Raw genomic sequence first — 21,497 nt, forward strand, 5'->3', positions numbered from 1 at the left:
GTATAGAGACCCTTTAAAATAATTATTGTTTTAAACATGTTTTAGTTTGAATTAGCATCATGCTACGATGTTTCTCAAACACGTACTTGTTCCTGATCTCTGTTTTTATTACATATCTCTAAAGAATAGAGAAATCTCAATTGGAAATAGAAATCTCTCTTTGAGGAATAGAGATATTTTTATCATAGAGATGTTTCTATGTCTCTTTTCCTTATAGATATATCTTTATATCTATCCTTTGTAGGAAAAGATTATTAGGTATATAAATATCTGTGTAAGAATAGATGCATCTCAATAATAAATAGATATCTCTATACTATGAGGAATAGATATATTTTATATTTATTTTTGAGATGTTTCTTACAGATTAGTCTCTATTACTTACAGATTTAATATAGATAAGTCTACTAGGAATTTGAGATTAAGATATCCCTGTTTTAAAACCCAATAGAGAATATCTATTGTACTGTTCAAGATATTTGAATTGTATTAAAAAAATGTATAGTATACTATAATAATCTTGCAGTGTGCCCTCTATGTCTGAGGATTTTTCTTGATGGTGCATTACTAAACACATTTTTTATTAAACTGATAAAAAAATTAGGCCTTTGTACAAGTTCTCTCTTTGTTTTTGCAGGGTATGAAATGGATAAATCTGAGATGGATTTAAAAGTATTGAAAACAGTGTAGGTCTACCGTACCAGTAGCCTAGGCCTACTTGTAGGACTGTGTCTCATCATCAGTAATATCAAAGTATAAAATCAATCAAATGTTGATAAGTTTTTGTCTGGTTCTTAATCTTAGAAGACTGTTCTCTTGATTTTATTGGAGATTTGTATTTATTGTCCAAACCAACAGTGCCGATTGGAATGTCAGTCACAACATCTAGAGAAAATTAATACTGAGAAATATTCTTTTTTTATGAGTTTTTGGGGTTAAAAAAGACAACTTTGGTAAAATGGGATTTGAATCGATGTTGCTGGATCATTATGACCTAGCCCTAGCCCTATGTTGGCTGTCTCCACACAATATTGTGTTCAGGGGTGCCAGCAGTCAGAAGCCATACAGCCTCTGCAGTGGGATATCATACCCAAGTTTAGTTTACACACACAGTTAAAGGCAGTGGACACTATTGGTAATTGTCAAAGACCAGTCTTCTCACTTGGTGTATCCCAAATAACAAACCTGTGAAAATTTGAGCTCAATCGGTCATCGAAGTTGCAAGATAATAATGAAAGGAAAAAACACCCTTGTCACACGAAGTTGTGTGCATTTAGATGGTTGATTTCGAGACCTCAAGTTCTAAATCTGAGGTATCGAAATCAAATTCGTGGAAAATTACTTCTTTCTCGAAAACTATGGCACTTCAGAGGGAGCCGTTTCTCACAATGTTTTATACCATCAACCTATCCCCATTACTCGTCACCAAGTAAGGTTTTATGCTAATAATTATTTTGAGTAATTACCAATAGTGTCCACCGCCTTTAAGGATAAAACCTGGGAAGCAGCAGCCAAATAAAACCACAAGAGAAATTGACTTGGGGTTGGTTTGGAATATCTTGGGGTTGAACAAAGACAAACAAACTTACTAGAACTTGCGACACCTCAATGTAAAACAAAGAAGTTATTATGAGTTTTAAACAAATATTATCTGGAGAAGTGAATACTGGACAGATTTGGGGAATTATCATCATCTTCATTTACTGTGCAAAACATCTTCATATACTGTGCAATTTTAGCAGGTGCAAACAAAACTCAAGATATAAAATTGATCAGTATGTACAAGTAAAAGCAGTTATTAATTTTAGCATTTGGTGTAGGTTGGTATTAAGGGTAAGACTCATTATTTAATTTGGCTTTACTTGTGAGTTTCAAAAAGTAGTTATACATACTTCCGAAAAAGTGTTTTGTACGATTTCTAAAGAGTTTTGGTTTTATTGAATTCGGCTTTTTTAGACCACTGTTTCGCTGTATAGCGCCCTCACTTTTTAACCCTCATTTTAACATGACATGAATATTCATAAGCCCTTCCAGTGGTTGCACTTTAGTTCAGCTGGGTGACAAACATGGCGCTTGTTGTCGTCGAGGCATAACGCAGTTGAATGGGGGTAGTCCTTATCAGGGATACTATCATCAGCAGCTAGCCAAGCAAACACTGTACGTGTATTCACAACTGACTGACTGACCGGCAAGTGCAGTGAACGTACGGTGCTTGACTAAGTAGGATTTGTTGTGTGCCGGGTCAAATTTATCGAGCGAGTGAGCTTCCAATCTCGGCCATCCAGAGCAGAGAGCCCCCCGAAAAAGGTTAGTTTTAATTTAGGGTTTGCATGATTTGTGGATTGAAACAGGATTGAATGAAAACTGTCTATTGTTGAAATTATCAGGGGGTTGGGACAGTTAGGGGATGTGTTCCGTGGGTTTGGTTTGTTCATTTGATTCAATTTTGCCTGATTTAATATATGATAATTTGTGTAAATCTCAAACAATTATTTTTTTTCATTCACCTCGGTCGGACTGAGGTGACCACTCTCTCTGGCACCACTCTCACTGGGACCTCATTTTACTGTTTTATTTTAATGGTCATTTTAACTTATATTATGAACTGGTTTTCCTAGTTTCAGAATTTTGTCATGTTTGTGGTGTATGTGATAATTAATGTAAAAAGTAGGTCGATAATTAATAATCCTTCTGCTGCAAACTTATCGCGGCTCAACACTGAGGTAGACCTAAGTAACTTAGGCACTGTTAATACTCCTTTTTGCAATATTTTGTCATTATCAGTCACAACCGATAATAACAACATTTTGAAAATAGGAGCACAGCGCCCAAGTTACTGGGTCTATGACAGGGGTAGACTCCATGAAAAATATAAGTTTGGTTTGCATAAAACATAATTGAGAAAACTATATCATAAAGTTTTTTTTTAAAACTATTTTAAATGTTTTATATGTCAACTGAGACCAACCTTGAACCCTGTCCAAACCCACACCAAATGTTGTTTCAGATGCACTCGTCGAGCATTATAATTAAATATTTTGGTGCATCATTAATTTGTTGTGTTAGTTACAATAACTGTAATGCTCCGGCGTGGGTCGAACTGCATTAACAAAATTATTGTTATGTAACTATTGTTGTGTCAGGGTCAGTGTCATTTAAACGTATCCAAAAACAGCATTGACCGGCGCACAGGATTTTGAAAGTGTCGAAAGCTTGTATCTCGCTTTATCTGGATACGCGCACACACAAAACCAATAGATGCTGAGAATACAATTGTTTTTTGCACCAGAGTGTTTTTGTGTGAGACACGACTCATGTACAATCGAGATGACCTTATGACAGTACTGATGTGACACACATGGTGTAGAGGTAGTCTAGATAGCTTTTGACAAATGCCAACCCCCTCCCCCACTACAATTTTAGAGTCTGTACTGAACTTTTACCCTTTTGATAAAAAAAGGTCTGGGAGGGCACATCTATTTTGATGACAGTTTTTTAAAACTTTTGCTCTGCTTGTTAGAATTGTATTGTCCAAAGATTTAAAATAAAATAAAAATAAATAATCTAAAGTTTTTAATAAGTGAGTGACGACAAAGTATGGTAGGGTTCTGCAGCTGATTTCACGAAACGCCGGGATTATTCCTATCTTGAGTTAGGACGAGTTAAGGCCAAGTCACACTGCAGTATAACGAAAACGATAACGGTACGTGCAAAGAGAACGCGTTCTATTGGTTGAATTGCTCCACGCAGAATACGCCCACACTTGTCAACTAATCAAGGGTGCGCATTTTTATCGTTCTCATTTTCGTTCTTGTTATCGGGGCCTGTGTGACCGGGCCTTAACTTGTCCCAACTTAGGATGGGTTCAATGCGTCCCAACGTCTCTTGGTACCGAACTTAACTCGTCCCAAGTCCTACATGTAAGATGAATCCCAAGTTGGGAAGAATTTGGTTAAGTCGACGGCTGGTTCTTTGACGTAAAAAGAGGAGTTCAAAAAGTAGGCCTTTTTTTACAGACGCTAGATGTTTCATTTGAACTTAGGAAGACTTATACGTGTAGGAAACACTTGATACAATGTTGTGACCTTTATTACAATAGGAAGTGGCATAACGGCATTCACCATTGTCATCCATTTGTTTACTTTATATGCTGTGTTTATTTTACATAAGAGCAGTAACCTTTCTTCATTTCCAAGTAAAAACAAAAACCCACACAGATAAAATTTAGCTCAAAAGTAGCAGTAGTCCGCTAGCCTACATGTATGACTACTTGACAAAAACAAAATACATTAAATTTGATCTGATTTTATTTTTATTTTTGGGATGAATTTGTCCATTCTGTTAGATAGGCCTATATGGCAAAATTGTTCCCGCACAGCGTACATTGTAATGGTTTGCACACTATCACATCCGGTGTTAACAGTAAATTTGTCTACATGAAGGCCTATACAATGTGTCCATTTTGTTTACAAAGGCTTAGCAAATATGGAAGGCTAACATTTTGAGGTTTCTAGTGGGCGACCATAAAAGTCATATTGAACCACGTTGAGCTTTACCGGCCTACAATGTAAATAATGTAGCCTTTGATCGTATTCGTACCTGGGCATAATCAACTTGTTGATTTCACAGATCTTATTAGTGTGGGAAACATTTGTTTGCAAAGCAAAAGAAACAATAAAATTAGCTGTTGTGAACTGCTTACCAATCAAAAGGAACTACTGTATAACTGGGCAAAACACTTTATGGCCTGGCCTTTTTTACCCTACCAGAGTCTTTCTCAAAGGTTAAGACAACGTGTTATGCAATAACTTGGAGAAGAAATTCCATTGTGACAAACCCTGTCAGAGTCAGAAATGAAAGTTGACATGCTTACATTTGAACACGTACATGTAATGTAGGTTTGGTATAAAGCTATGTTCCATGGTAACTGTCTTATAATTCCCCCAAGTCCCACTACTGGCAGGTACACATTGTATCATTCATATTCACACAGTTCAATTTATCATGATGTCTGTCTGCCTAAATCCATTCCACAATTGTAGAGGTTACCCACAACTTCACACTGGATCAAACCATAAAATTAACGGCAGTGTATACATGTACTTAAGTTATGGCTTTAAAAACTTACTTGGTAAAGAACACTGGATAGCTGTTGATATTATAAAACATTGTTAGAAACGATCCCCTTTGAAGTAATTATGTTGTAAGAGAGAGAGGTATTTGTCACCGAAAGTTTGAGCCTTTCTCAGGCATTTGAAAGCACACCTACATGCACATGTAACTTATTGTAAGTTCTATAATTCTGTGCGACAAGGGTGTTTTTCGTTCTTTATTTTCTTGCAACTTTGACGACCAATTGAAACAAATGTTCACAGGTTTGATCTTCTGCATGTTGAGATACACCACTGGTCTTTGGTAATTACCAAAAGTAAATCCTGCTTTTATTTTAAAAAACAACTTTTGCAATACCGTGTTTGGCCTATCGTAAAATGTGTTTTATTACCTGATAAATGTATAGTGTGTGAAAAATTTTGCAATTCATGTTCCCCAAAAGTAATAACATGAATTTTCTGATTGGGATCTTTTATTTTAAAACAAGTAATGTGTGTTTTATAACTGTAAGTTTTTTTTTTTTAAGTACTTAAATTTTTCATGGGGAGATTTTATATGAATGATTCAGTCAAAGCAGGGTACAACTTTCAAAATGACTGCAACCATGTTACAATGTATGCTCTACTATTAAAGGAACACGATGCCTTGGTGGATCGGTCGAGTTGGTCTTTTAAAAGCGTTAGTAACCGTTTGTTATAAAATGCATATGGTTGGAAAGATGTTTTAAAAGTAGAATACAATGACCCACATAAACATGGCTCGAAAATGCATGGTTTTCCTGTTAGCTCGTCGACTAACACGATCGGCCATTTATATAAATGGCCAACCGTGTATAGTTGGCAACGTAAAAGGAAAACCACGCAATTTGGAGGCAAATTTGTGTGGGTCATTGTATTCTAACTTTTAAAACATCTTTCCAACCAATGCATTTGATATAAAAAAAACGGTTTCAGACGCTTTTTAAAGACCAACTCGACCGATCCAAGGCAACGTGTTCCTTTAACTTTCTTGAAATATAGTAACGTGCAGAAAACATTTGTCCACTGTGATTGGCTCATTTGGTGATTTTCCCTCTCTTGAATCTGAATATGGGCTGTTAATCAATATCAAAATGATTGCATGTGGTCATTGAAATCACACCTAGTAGTAAACCCCATTGTTCAATACCCACCTTTTTAATAGAGTACCTCACTAGAATCACACCTTCATGATGTAGTACTAACTACGAGTAGACCAATCATTGTTCAAAACCCACATTTTTAAAAATAGAGTGCTTTCACAAACTGGTAAGTTAAGTCAGCCCGACAAACAAAGTGCTCAGGATTAGCTCAGGGCCAGCGTGTATTGCTAAGCAGTCTCAAGCAGGTCACCTCAATTGAAAGAAAATCTAACTAGTCATTGCCCAGACAGTAAAATTTCATTGTTGAGCCTATTTTCCCCCCAGCCCCGGCTGTTGGGTATTCATTTTAAATCTCCGGTCAAGGTAACATGCAGACAAAAAAAAAACAGTTGACTGAATAAAAATGCTTTCAATTTTAAGAACAACAATAATCAGTTTTTAAGAAGTAAAACCTCTTTTTCTACAGTCGTCTCAAAGCGATTTGTGTTTTTATGACAGGTTTGCTAAGTTTTGAACTATGAAACCAATTTGTTAATTTTATACAATGTACCCGGATGTGTATCACCTTTTAGGTGATTACATGTACAAGTTGATGCAACGCATTCTGCTGCCAAGGTTGCCCCCAGCAACACCGGGCCGGGGTGAACCCCTTCTCCCGTTCTACATGAAGCACGACTTTACACCCAATTTGTTTTGAAGCAAAGTGCTATTCTTTACAGATGCTATGTCAGATTTTTTGAGTGAATGGTATTTCAAAGATTATCACCCGCTCTAACGAAAACAAGTTTAACTTTTACTTTTAATGGTCATGGAACCATGACAAAAATTTAAAACGTTTCTTATAAAACACACAAGAGTTGGTCACGCGATATATTGTCGGGATCCCGACAAAAACTAATTTTGAGCACTTTATTTCACTGCTACTAATAATTGGCAGACTTTTTCGAGCAATGGCTCAAATGGCTGAAACAAAAGCTTGTAACTTTCTCGACCCCCATCAAAATACCTATTGAATTTTAAATCAAAATTTTTGGGTCAAATCGGCCAAAAATCTGACATAGCATCTTTAAGGTTGTGTTAAGAGCAGGACTTGAACCCGTACTCACTGATTAGTAAGTAACACCAGAGCTCGAGTCCGGTATGCTTGACTTCTCTGCAAGGCACACATTATTTAAGAACAACTCGCTCATGTCTGGTAATAAAATTGTGCCTTCAAGTCAGTAGATCGTAGTTTGGATTCTCATCTGGTCATAATAAGATGTTTAGTTTCTCATTTCTCTGTCTGTGTGTGATGAAGTGAGTCATATACCGTTTAACCCTAACTGCGAGTCCCTGTCATCGAATCCCAATCATGGTTATTGCATACATGTATCAACGGCTATACTCACATTCACATTATAAAGAATGAAGATTAGAATGACCTCTCTGAGATGGAATGGTTCTTTTTCTCACTAGACATTGTATTACCTGTAAAACCACTACATGTGTATGAAAACTTTAAAAATAATGTTATAATTAATTATTACTGTGTGGCATGCACGTTGTAAAGACTCAGAATTTACATTCACCATTTTGCTCTGTCAATATTGGTTATTGTATTTATTCAGGGATAGCAAATTGCAGGTAATTACCTTAAAATTAAAGTCTTCTGTGATTTAATGTCCTATCATAATGCCCTTCATTTAGGACAACTTTTAAAAAGATGTAGAAAAATAGCAAGAATAAATTATCCTTGCTTTATAATAACCAAGGACCCTCGTTTTTTTTCTCGTTTTTTTTTGTAAGAGATTTAGACCTACAGAAAAATAGCAAGTCTGTTAAAATAACAATGAAAATTGTAGTGTGAAACCGATTACTGAGCCATAATCAAGGACCCCTGCTATGGCAATAAATTCTCATGCACAGAACGTGTCACTCGTTGGAGAAAGCATAATTTTAGTGATTGAACAAGCATGACCAGGTGTCGAAATTAAGTGTATTTCCATGGTAGTCAGCAGGGCTAGTGACCAATAATTTTTAGTAGCCCTGATAAGATTTTGGTAGCCCAAAAGACACATTATGTCTCGCGTCACGGCTCAAACTTTACAATACACCAATAACATAGTTCTTTATTGTTTGTAATGATGATTTTTGCATTATTTTTCCACTAGCCCGTTGGGCTATCAAACTGGAAAAATGAGTAGCCCGGCTGTAAATCTGGTAGTCCCGGGCTAGCGGGCTAGTGGCAATTTCGACCCCTGATGACCTTCCACCGAAAAACAAGGGATGTTGGAAAATTGTGAAAAGGCCTAGGACATGTACCATACATCAATGTAAGCTCTTTAGTTCTTAAAAAAACTGTGTATTTTCCAGGGTCAAACCCAAAAATAATCCAAATGTCAAACCAAAATATTTTATCCTAACATTTAGCCTACGTATGAACTGTATTTGTTGCGCTGAAAGTATTTAAGTTCTGGTGGACATGGTTGCAGTGCTCAAAATGAAAAGAGACCAGAATCAGTATGTGCCCCCACATTATGGAACAGTCTCCCCTCCAACGTATCCAGAATGCTCAGACAATTGACAGATTCAAAACACAATTAAAAACTCATCTTTTCAATGGTTTCCATCAGTGCCAATGAGATTACAATAATTTTGTTCTCATAGTCTAATGATATTGGTTTCTTCTAAATAGCCTGTTAATTGTACATTTCGTGTACCTTTTGTATTATTATTGTATATTTCTAGCTTTAATTTTCCCGTTTGCTTACTTATCATTTATATTTGTTTTTTTTGTGAAGCGCTTAGAAACTTATTTTTAGTATAAAGCGCTATATAAATGTAATCATTATTATTATGTTTATCAAAATGAGGGCACGGTTTAATCATCTAAATTGTTTTATTTGAACAAAACACTAAGAAAAGATACTATGTATTGCTTCTGTTTCATGGGTGATACTCAGAAAGATTGAAAGATATTTGTGAGACTCAATCTCAACATTTGAACATCTTTCTTTTGAGACATACACCATAGATGAAAAAACACAATACCACTAGACTTGTCCTATCCAGATCCAAGCCCCTGTGATAATGTCTTCAAATAATTTCTCACTGATTGAAATTACAACTCTCAAAAAGCTAAAAATAAATATTTATTGTCTAAACTTAGTGACAGTTAAGTACAGCTACCCTATTATAAGCCTGCTGTTTGCATTGCTAATTTGTAATTTATACAGCCAAGTGTTTTTTCTATTACAACATGTAAATTAGTGGCTGTGATGTTCCTATCATAGCAATCATTTGTCATTTGTTTCTGCCTAGCCCAGAGTGCACAGGGACAGAGCCCTGTCAGTCATCAGTAATTAATGCAGTGACCCAGAAACCATGACCCCTGCCCCAGTTTCTTCCAATGCCATGACCCCTTAATTACCTGCCATCAGGCAGGCATAGTGCAGAACACTGTCTAGGTGTAGTCATGGCCGTCATTTTTTAAAGTTACCGTTCATTCCCTTTGAAGTGTAGTTCAGAATTTGACAGGTTGAAGCTTGATTTAGGTCAGGTTACATAATTCTGAATACATATTTTCAATTTTCATATTATGTATTGTTTGTCTTAAACATTAAAGCGTCTAGGTACTTTTTGTAGAACACAAACACTATGTCCACATTATTAGGCTACACGGTTCAAAGATAATGATGGTAGGTAGGAAGATTCATTGAAATTTTGCTTACATGTACTGAGGTGCTGTAGTTTTTTTGAGAACTGAATAAATCAAGCCACATTTGTCTCGTCTGATGACAATTATTTTAGCATGTGAAACGTATTTTCGTGACAATGTTTTTCTCATTTCTCAAAACTACAGCACCTCATCAAGTAATATTTGAAGGGAAGCTTTCTACTGTCATTATCTTCAAACTGTGTGTGTTTAAAGGCAGTGGACACCATTGTATTGGTAATTGTCAACCTTCACAGTTGGTGTATCTCAACATATGCATAAAATAACAAACATATGAAAATTTGAGCTCAATTGGTCATGAAGTTGCGAGATAATGAAAGAAAAATAACCCTTGTCACTCGAAGTTGTGTGCGTTTAGATGATTGATTTCGAGACCTCAAGTTCTAAACTTGAGGTCTTGAAATAAAATTTGTGGAAAATTACTTCTTTCTCGAAAACTATGGCACTTCAGAGGGAGCCGTTTCTCACAATGTTTTATACCATCAACCTCTCCACATTACTCGTCACCAAGAAAGGTTTTATGCTAATAATTATTTTGAGCATCTACCAATAGTGTCCACTGCCTTGAAGTACACAAATTCTTTAACTAGGCCTATTGTTCATCTTTTAAGATAAGGGCCAAATTTCAAAGAGCTGCCTTGATTGAAGCAGAAAAACTAGCTAAGCTCAAAAGCAGTTACATGTATGCTTACAGTGTACAAGATGTAGGTTACCAGCCCGAACACCATGTCAATGGGAGACTTTGAGACGCTAGGTGGCAGCAGACTTACCAGGTAAATTGCCATTGTTTACATATTCCTGAGCAAGCGCACATTCCTGAGAACAAAGGATTTTACCTGGTAAGTCTGCTGCCACCAAGCGTCCCATAAGTCTCACATTGTCATGACATTATTTTTGACTTGTGTCATACTCACTTACATTGCTGAGAACAAAACAAAATATTCTCCTAGTGAGAATAATTTGTTTAAAAAAAAATTGAGCTCAGCTGTGTTAAAAAAAATGAAAATCAAGCACAGAATAAAGATGTTATTTTCAATGAATAAGTAGTAGTCTCCAGACCTACATGTATTAATTTTCAATGAATAATAATATTTATTTGCAATGAATAGTATTATTTATTTTCAATGGACAATAATGTTCATTTGATCATAATTTTATGAAGTAGTTTGGTTAGGCAGGTGCCAATTGTTCCATGGGGACTAATTATGAAACAAAAATATTCTTCTTAAAGGCCTCGTGGAATGATAGCGTGCAAGCCAGAGGAAGTCTGTGTAGGTCACTGTGTATAGTGTGTCAGGCGAACCACAAAGCATGGATAACATTGTAAACCTTCAGCAAACTGTTTTGATTCAGTCTTAAAGCCTGGTTCATACTTCCTGCGAATGCAAAACAAATTTTGACGTCACAGCTCTGTTTTCGCTGCGTATATTTCGCAGGAATTTAATACAGCTGAGCTCACCTCTTCATAATTATTTGCTACGAATACGTGTGACGTCAAAATTTGTACAGCATACGCAGGAAGTATGAGCTGGGCTTAAGTATAGTTTGAACACATACCTTAAAAGTAGAATCATTATTCTTATAATTGAACTATTTTGAGAAATTAATTTTTTGGAAAACCTTGATTGTTTTTTGAAAAGATTGTTTCTGTCTTGTTTTTCATTCGGGTTTATATTCATTTAGTGTTTTACAGGCTGCAAAGGAAATTACACTCCTTCGTGTCTAGAGATCAAAACGAAAGTTGTTAAATCACTTAAGAAAACAAATATTGCTCTTGAAAATACTTTCATAATGAAAAGTTAGTATTTCAAAAGTTGAGAAAGGAAGTTTCTGAAACATATAATAATACGTGTAACCGCATTTAGTTTAGGAAGTTTACATTATCTTCACGACCACCAAAATCTGTGGCTTTTATTGTTTTTAAACCATATCTGTAACAACCATCAACTTTTCAACTGAACTTGGCCCAATTTCATGGTTGTGCTTACCACCGAACTCTGTGCTTAGGCCCCCTATAATGATATCACCATTCTCCCCTTAGTGCCAGAAAGCACAAAATTTCTTTGCTACTACTGTAGCTGTGTAAGCGTAGAATGCCTAATTAATCGTGGAGTACCCACGTGCACTTGTAAGCAAAAATTCCTGCTAAGCTGTGAAATACAGTTGATGGAAGTGCAGAATTCCCTGCTTCAGTAAGTGCAGACTCTTGTCTCCTGTAAGCCATGCCATAAATTTTGGCCCAGCTGAGCTGAAAAGCGCTTAATAAAAGAGCTCTCCTCTCCTAAGATGTAAAATGAATGCCCACAGCTTATTCTACAGAGGATTCTAAGAAAATGCAGCCTGTATACCTTTGTGGTATCTTTTTTACATGACTAAACTTATCATTTTTTTTTCATCATTTCTGTCTTTGTTCAATTTGTCTGTCAGTACATGTATGCCCTTGTTCCTGTTAACATTCTGTTTGTCTGTAGGACCTTTACTGTATCATACAACAAGCCCTGGCTGCTGGAAAATGGCTATTTTCTGCTTTGTGAAAAGTACACTTTTTAAAACTTCTTTTTAAATCTAATTCAACTTTTTGGGTTGTGTATTGTCCAGAAATGTTCATGAAGTATTGAAATAAATGCAACTTTAGATAATTTAATAAGTGCCATTGTCTAAACAATTTCTTGAAGTAATGGAAACAAATGTGGGTTTAAAATTGAATTGAAATACGATGTTGTGCCATAAGAAAACTGAAATATATTGCATTATAGTGACTGATGTGTGCTGCAAGCCCTGTAATAGTTTTGTTTTTGTGGTTTTCTTTTGAGCACAAAAAATAGTTGCTTGTCTCTTTATCGAGATCGTTGGTTCGAATCCCACTCTAGTCAATTCTTTGTTTAACCCAATAAATCATTTCAAAATTTACCCAGTCAGTTTCCTGTGTGGTTTATATGGATAAAATTATCACAAGTCCTTTTTTTCTTCCCTCTAGTCTTCTTTTTGAGTGCTGTCAACAAATATTTCTAGCCGCAACCCCACTGTTTTGTTGGTAGGCCTGTGGTCATTGTGATTTGCCAATTTGTAACAAGGTGAGCGTTTGACCCAGTACTTACCCAAGAACACTCTCCCCCATGGGGTGCTGTACAAAGCCTCTAGGTTCGGAATATCGGTGGTCATGTCACAATTCCTTTTGGGTTTTTCTCTAACAGCGGCCGGTTTTAACTGGAAGAACTCTCTGACACAACTATATAGGGAAGGTTGCCAAATGAACTCACTTTAAATTGTTCTTTTATAAACCATTTCTTTGTCTAAGCAATTATAAATGTTTTTGAATAACTTCTCTCTAGCCCTTTTCACTTCTTTGCAGAAAAAAATCCTCGTTTCCAAGTCTCACTTTTGACTGGAAGAGGTGTAACTTTTCCATCGCAACAAGGTTGCCAAGACAACTCACTTGAAATACTTTTTTTTTAAACTCACTTCTTTGCGCAAGTTATTATATAAATTTGTGATGAATTCCTCTTCTTTTTCTTCAGTTTTGCAAGTTACACAACACTTGTTGCTTGTCTGCGGGGTATTTTATGAAAATTTATGTATGTTTGTCCATTTTGAAACAGTATCTGTCAAAATTCGTTGAGAGACATACGTAATCCTTTAAAGTAATTCTTTCAGCAAAAAAAGGACCTTTGCAACTTTTAACAGCATACTTCTGCAATGAGATACAAATTATAGTATCTTGAGGCGCAACCACCAAAGTTGTAAATGACCATTTTACCAAACTGTACGAGCATGATGCACTTTCACACATTAAAAAATATAATAGGTCGGTTTGATCACTTGTAAAACAATAGGCATCAACTACTTTTGTTAGCTTGTTTTATTCTTGTAGTTTCCTATTCTACTGTAAATATTTCCTGGTAGCGAAACATCCAATGTTTATCCCACCTTGTTGAGCTGTTTTTGCTCTCTTTCAACATTGGTCTAGTTTTATAATAGTTGCAATTGCTCTTTCATTTTACAACCCACCCTCTAACCATGTCTAAAAAATGCTAAGTTTTCAAAGTGGAAGCAAGTCGAAGACGTACCACTTTGATTGCAAATATAGCCCGCATATAAACATTGAATATTGCTGATATAATTTCTTTTTTTTTATACTCCTTACATACTCAGTTGAGTGTTGGATATTGCTGACTGGATGTGTACTTCACCTTACAGCCTTACTCCTCACAATTTTGTAGACTTATATTTTCATAATTATTAGTATCATCAACTTGAAACACGATGGTGTTTTGCAAAATGATTAGTAACTTTAGTTCGTCCATGTTTTGAAAAAATTACGGGGAAAAAATCCCTACTGTACAATTTTTTTTCGAATTTGTTGTGACAGGAGGTTGCGATCTTAGTTTTTATCAAAAGTGTGCCAACCAATTGATAGGATAGTTCTAAAGTGCATTGGGATATTAAAAAATACAAAATCAACAAAAGTACATGTACTGTATTCCCATGTGATGGATGAGCGAGTGACAACGAGACTTCATCATGTAGTACATTATAATCGTGAGTCACCATCGCGGTGTATTTTATGTAGGTCACAAGAGTACTTGATACCATGCATATTGTATGGACCGCATGCGGCCATCTTTGTTGGCTTCCCTCATTGTTATGATAACCTGTCTGTGGGATTGTGTTGAAGGCACCAGACTACATTGTAACTGGATGCCCCTGGTTTGACCATGTGACCTGTTATTTGCATAATAGGAGTCAGTAGTTACCAAAGGAGTCACATTACATTACTGTACTATTTACACTTTTTTTTATTGTGAACATGAATTGTACATTTTGTAAATACATTCATGAACATTTTATGCAGCCTGAACATTTATTTCTTAAATAATTGTAAAATGAATCATGAATATTTTATGTTAGATAAAAATTGTGACCATATTTTGCTCTTTGTGAGTTGAGAACATGGATGTAGTGCAACTGTTGAATGATGTACATTTTTGGATGTTAAAAGGAAGGATTGCTTTGGTTCAAATAAAAGCCATTCAATCTTCCTTGGTGATCTGCCTCTGTAGGTAAAACTAGTTGAACTCCTACGATTGGGAAACTATGGGACCATCCAAAGATTTCAACTCTTTCTCTTTCATACAGTCATACATGTAGTACTGGGGGGGGGGGGTGGAGACAGTGATTGACTGTATTAACAATTCAATTCAATTATTTGTTTATTGTCACACATACATATACAGTGGAATTTACTTCGGCTTGCGAGTCTAAAGATATTAAAAAATACAGAAACCCTTAAACCACATACACGTAGGCAAGCAATAACGAACAAATAAACAGTTACGCACATTATGCAGAGTGACAATTACAGTAAAAAAATATGCAAACCCTAGAAATAAAAAAAAAAGTTTGATTACTTTAAGTGCATACATTTTTAGAAAGAGATGTTGATGAGAACCACGTTGTGGTAAGGGGAGGTCTGAAAAAAACTTACATCCGTTGTACAATGTACAAATGGACCCTGTCTAACCTGACAAATTTTTGAGAAAGTTTGGATGCTCCCTTAATGTACAAAATGTATCGTGTGTACATGCCATTCAATCACTGAGCAGAAACTGTACACAGTCCTCTTAGTTTTTTGGTCAAACAGAATAGCACTCCACATTGACTGTACAGCAATTGAGTTCTCCTTAAATGAAGCTTAGTTGGTTTTGCATTGTTATTAGCTCACACAGGGTGCGTTCGTTTAGCTTCCCTGGGTCAACCCCGGTGTGTGGCGGTTTTTTCCCCCAGGACAAACGTGGGTAAAAAAAACGTCGCACACCGTACTCGACCCAGGGAAGCTAAACGAACGCACCCACATATGCAACATTAGCCACCCTTAAAAGACAGTGGGGCCCCAAGTGATCCACAAGCAGCTCTGATTAAATGCCTGTACTGTACATAAAGTGGCTGTTTACTGCTGCAAGATTTTACCTAATTCCTATAAGCAAAGGTGATGCCCTGAGATGACCTTTTCGAGAGTCCCTCAATGTTTAAAAAAAGAATTTTTTTCATTAAACAAAAAGTTTCTACATGGTATGGTATTATTTTTCTAGAAACTTTCACTGGAAACATTCAAGTAATTTTTTTCAAGAATACATATCAGCTGGGTGGGTGGGAAGGATGATACAGAATAGAATTTGTCTCAACAAGTTAAAAGTGATCTTGAACCACCAGTGTGGGATAATTTTCAATGAAAGAGCAACATGTTTTCAAGCCCATAATAATTTGTTTGGTCGATGAAACTTGGTTCGGACATCCGCGTGAAGACGTTTCCTCCTTGATATTTGCTGAATTTAATCGCTTAACCAGATACTACACGATTGTGGGCCTGTATCTGTAATTGTAAAACAGTTTGATTTTTTTCTTTGCCTCAAACATGGCCGAACAGTTTGTTTTCATGAGTTTTCATGACAGATGATCTGAGATCTGAGGAAAATCAAGAGTAAAATGATACAAAGAGGACAACATCAAAATCAAACGGGCATCTACAGGGTGGATTGGCAATACCCATGGATGCTTTAGTGAACTTAGTTTCAAGGCCTGGGGCTTTTCTCCACACCCTAGATGAGGCTCTGGATGGTTTGTTGGGCTCCATTTGATGATTGAAGAATTGTGCAAAATGCACACTGCTCCAAAATTGATGATGGAGCCCAAGCCCAATTAAAACCTCAAAATTTGTGTCGCATTTGCAGGAATTATGAACTGTTGGGCTTAAAGGAACACGTTGCCTTGGGTCGGACGAGTTGGTCTATAAAAAGCGTTTGAAACCGTTTGTTATGAAATGTGTACGGTTAGAAAGATGTTTTAAAAGTAGAATATAATGATTCACACAAGTATCTCTCAAAATTACACGGTTTTCTTTTTACGTCGCGAACGATCACGGTCGGCCATTTATGGGAGTCAAAATGTTGACTCCCTTAAATGGCCGACCGTGTTATTGGACTAGGTAAAAAGAAAACCACGCAATTTCGAGGCATATTTGTGTAGATCATTGTATTCTACTTTTACATCATCTTTCTAACCATATGCATTTTATAATAAACGGTCACAAAACGCTTTTCAAAGACCAACTCGACCGATCCAAGGCAACGTGTTCCTTTAATGCATGTCAAATTTTAGGGTATACTACAACCTGCACAGAAACTCAGGACATGCTTAACCCACCATCCCAAATTCACTAGTGCATAGTGCACATGGTACATTTAAGTATACATTTACATGTACATGTACATGTTGTGGCTCATGTTGTCTCACCCAGTGCAACATGTCACTGCTGATCAATTGGCAAGCAATAAGTGGATAACCTGACCTTGGATGCTAAGCCCAATGTGGCTGTCATTGTCAGCTATTCTAAACTGCCATTAATGATCATTTGTTGCATTCAAAGTGTGTCCAGGGCTTACTGTTTAATCCATTCAAATACTTCAATGTTGTCATTGAATCTCATTAGTTTGTAATTGATAGTGTACTTTGTCATCGCACCTTGCCGGCAGCATTAATGGCATATTATTCATTTATCGGTGTTATCACTGGTGACAGGTTTGGGATCTGTTTGGGATGAAGAATGGGACTGTTTAATTCTGAAAGCGCTAATTTGTTGGAATCATGTACTTGGAGAGTTGGTTGGACCTACAAATATGTAGTGTAGTGCAGTCACAAACTTTTGTAGGGTGGTTTTTAAAATAAAAAATGTTTCCAAAACGTTAGGGGGCTTTCTTTTCGAAATGTCCTTTGTGTGAATTGTGTATTCAACAATTGAAAAAGGACTGCGCTGGTTTTGCAGCTGGAAGTTAAAATTTGTTGATGTTTTATCTTTTTTTTTTTTTTTACTCATTTGTATTGAATTTTGTGAGCTTGGATTCATGAGAGATCAGTGGGGTTTTTGTTAACTGAAAGGATTACCTGTTAGGATTAGTAAAGAAATAGAATAAGTAAATAAGTTAACTGCATTCTTGTGACACTGTACACCCCTACCTTGGACACACAAACTGTGCAGCACTTCTTTGTGTCTATGAAAAAAACACTGATTGTAAAACGACTAATTCTTGCCCCGCTGTGCCAATGAAGATTACAAAGTACTTGAGTTTGTCACTTCAAGAAAGAGTTACTCTAGATAATACGAATATCTTTGTTCGTAGTGGTCTTTTTAAAACAAGAAAGCATAATTGCAAATTGATAGGAACAGGTAGTTCAAGTAACTTTAATTCCAACTGTTGACTTTTGAAGTAAGAAGGCGACTACCTGTAAACTTAACTTTACAGTGGACTCACATGTTAGCCCACTTTGTGTGCAGTTTCGTGTCGTGTAAAAATACATATATTTTGAAATACATGTACAGTAAGAAATGGATATCTAAGGATTCCCAAACAAATAAATCATGATGAAAGTTCCATAACTCCAATACATAAATTCCAGACTGCAAGCGGAGATTTCAAAGCACGGCACAGGCCGCTGCCGATGCGGTCTTATCCAGGTGGTTGATTGATCAACGCCGACTCCACACACATGAAACCCGCACTTTGCGGTAAGGGGGGAAACCGACACGCAACAACGACGTCCTGACATTACCCGGGCCCAGCAGATGGTTTTTCCTGTCAGGAGACTAGGTCCTTCCTGCCAGCCTGTTTCTGATATAATACTAGCTTAACCATAATGGCATTGGGATTACAAGCAGTCATGGTCGATCAGCGATCACATGCATGTGTTCACTGTACTTTTTTTCTCTCCAGTTTTGTCGGTTGTCCCCTTGCTGTGGAAAGCGGGGGGGGGGGGTTTTCTGTCTGGGGTATTGGGATAGCAATTACCCCCCTTCTCCCTAAGGAAAGGAGCTTGATTCGTTACTCCTTTTAAGCTCACAAGGAAAACCTTAAGTACTAGAGACGTGTGCATGCTCTTTCACTTAAAAAAAGAAGAAGAAAGTGCATTTGGAATTTAGATGGAATAATGAAGTGCCGAAGGAGCAGAACATTAAATGACATGGTCAGTGATTATAATGAGGTGATAACCATTCAGGTATTTTTTTTTCTTCCTTCCTCTTCTTCAAGAAAGTACAGCTCTTCTTAAGTCGGTCAGGAGGCTGGTGTACATTTTTTAGATGATGTTTACTCTTTTGGGTCCCCTGTTGTTGGTTCAGGATTCAGTGTGGGAGTGAATGTGAAAAGTATGTTGAACTTTTTTTGTGTATTCAATGATCGGACAACTACCTGTCAACCTGTCGCACAAACTTTATGTCGGGCTTTCACATTACCTATAGACCGTATCGGGTATGACGTTACCGTTCAATACCTTTCCCACAACATGACGTCAGTGAGCATGTGCGTGTACGTGTGTGTGCCACAGAATTCAAACCAGGAATGCTGCGTGCTTCATTGATGTGCGCGTTTAGACGCACATACGGCCTGCCCTAGGTTATACCCACTTTTATAGCAACAAAGGAGTTATTTGATACGGTCTATAGCTTTGTAAATGTCAGCACCATTTCGGCCTTTTATAGGCTACTTCTGCTATTTTCTTTGTATTGTTGTTATAATTTACATGTATGTTGTTAGTTGCTGTAACCAGATGTTGAAATAGACATTTCGTATTGGGGATGTTTTGAAAAACAAAGGAAGGGAAACAAACAAATTGAATAAAACAACATTTCTATTCAAATTTAGAAGATATTTTTTATGGTACATTTGGAAACAGTTATTTTTGTATCTTCTGGGGGCGTAAGGGTGGGACAAGAAGGCAGGGGTCCTGCCTGAGCAGAGCTGCATGGAGTGGCTGGCTCAAGATACATTGTTTTGTCAAACATGACTATAATGTTACGTCAAAATGTATTTTTAGTCTGACCAGTAGCCTGGATTTCTTTTTCAATTCAACTTCTTGGTCTTAAATAAAAGAATGATGTTTGCACTTTTGGGTTTGAGCCTCACGACTATCTTTCAATTCTGCCGAGTATCGCCCATAAAACAGAAGAGATCAATCTTCCATTAGTGTTTTGTTCAACTGAGACATTTTAGACGATAAAACCGTATATTCTTATTTTTATTCAACTCCTGTAATTAAAATTCCTTGAAGATTCTAGTTTTTTTCCCATTTTGATTCTGGTCTTGTAAACAAAATCCAGGTCCAGTAAAGATTTTGAGCGACAAGTCCTGCGGTCTTGTGGATTTTCCCCACCAATTTGAGCCCTGCAAACCCATTAATAGATTGAACTCAGCTGGACACAAACCTACGATGTATTTTAAACACTGAATTTGTATGCCAACGTTTGCCTGAACCTAACCTCTAGACTCTAAAATGTAAAGAGTAAGTCCTGGGGCCTTGTCATACGAGGCATCTTTTTCACTGTACAATGTAAGTGTACATACATGTATGCTACTTTGGCAGCACATGAGTAATTTCTCCAACAAGGTTTCACATTCCCAAAGAAAATATGTGAACATTGAAATGTGACTGCCTTTTCTTCTTGGAGATTGCCTTGAACTGGTTGCCTGCAAACTGCCTCGTCTGACATGGGCCTTGGACAGAGTTGACAGGGTAAGACATCCTCATCCCATCTCTGTGACCTCAGTCAATCTGAGGACTAAGTAGGGAATGCACCCTCCACAGACCGACCTTTGTCTTATCCATCCAGTAACAGAGGAAGAAGATAGACTGACAAGGTCTTGAAGATGACCCAGAAGCTGGGGGAGCATAAGGATGGGATTATCTTGGGACAGGATGAAACCTGTCAGAGGACATCTCAGTTGTCTGAGACCTTGATCTGTCTTTAATTTCTTGTGATTGCTTGGTCATTGTTCGGCTTTTTAATTTAATCTTCCATCGGGAAGCCTACCAGGATGAAGATGTCAGTAAGATGTACGGAAGAGTCCGGGATATTCGCGGGACGGACTGTGTTTGTGTCTGTGTGTGTGTGTTGGATGTTCTTGCTGGGTCATCTGAAGTGAAAGTGGTGATAAGTCATAATTCATGCCAACTGCATGATCATGAATGATGGATGGATGAAGCACATGTTACTGGAACAAAAAAATTAAATGCATTAACAAGATTCTTGGAAACCACAAAGACTCATACATGTACTACCCCCCCCCCCTCTCTTCCTTTTGTTTTATGTTGAAAGGATTTGAATCACACCAAGTAATTCAAAGTTCATATCAGGGTTTCAATCATATCCAGCGAGTTTTGCTGTCAGCGCAAAATCATTTACACTAAACCAGGCCTGCAATTATCCTTCATAGCCCTGGTCTTAGCCTTAACTCCCCTTCAAATTGTTTACCTAGACTTGAAATTTTTTTTATGAGAAAGACTCTTGTTAGGGTCTAAATCTTAGGGCCATTTAAAACCATTTCTTGCTAAAAAACAGTTTTTATTTATTCTTATCAGTCGGGAAAACAATTGGTTTCATATTAAAATGCTGAAAATGAGAATTGTAAATTTGAAAACAACTCTCTTTGTAAAAAGGGCTCTATGCAATTTTTTCAACAACTTGAGCAGATGTTTTGGTAAAAAAAATATTGATCTGGGACG

The 21,497-nt window shown here is 36.8% G+C and overlaps 1 protein-coding gene across 1 annotated transcript in view; it reads left to right on the forward strand.

The window, feature by feature from the left end:
- Positions 1-2,065: 2,065 nt before the first annotated feature.
- LOC139939322 (oxysterols receptor LXR-alpha-like) overlaps positions 2,066-21,497 on the forward strand; it is a 133,386-nt gene continuing 113,954 nt past the window's right edge. The window contains exon 1 of the mRNA XM_071935102.1: positions 2,066-2,307. The gene's annotated coding sequence lies outside the window, so the exon portion shown is untranslated. The remainder of the gene's footprint in view (positions 2,308-21,497) is intronic.

This window comes from Asterias amurensis, chromosome 7 (assembly GCF_032118995.1).
Source record: "Asterias amurensis chromosome 7, ASM3211899v1".
NCBI classification, from domain to species: Eukaryota; Metazoa; Echinodermata; class Asteroidea; order Forcipulatida; family Asteriidae; genus Asterias; species Asterias amurensis.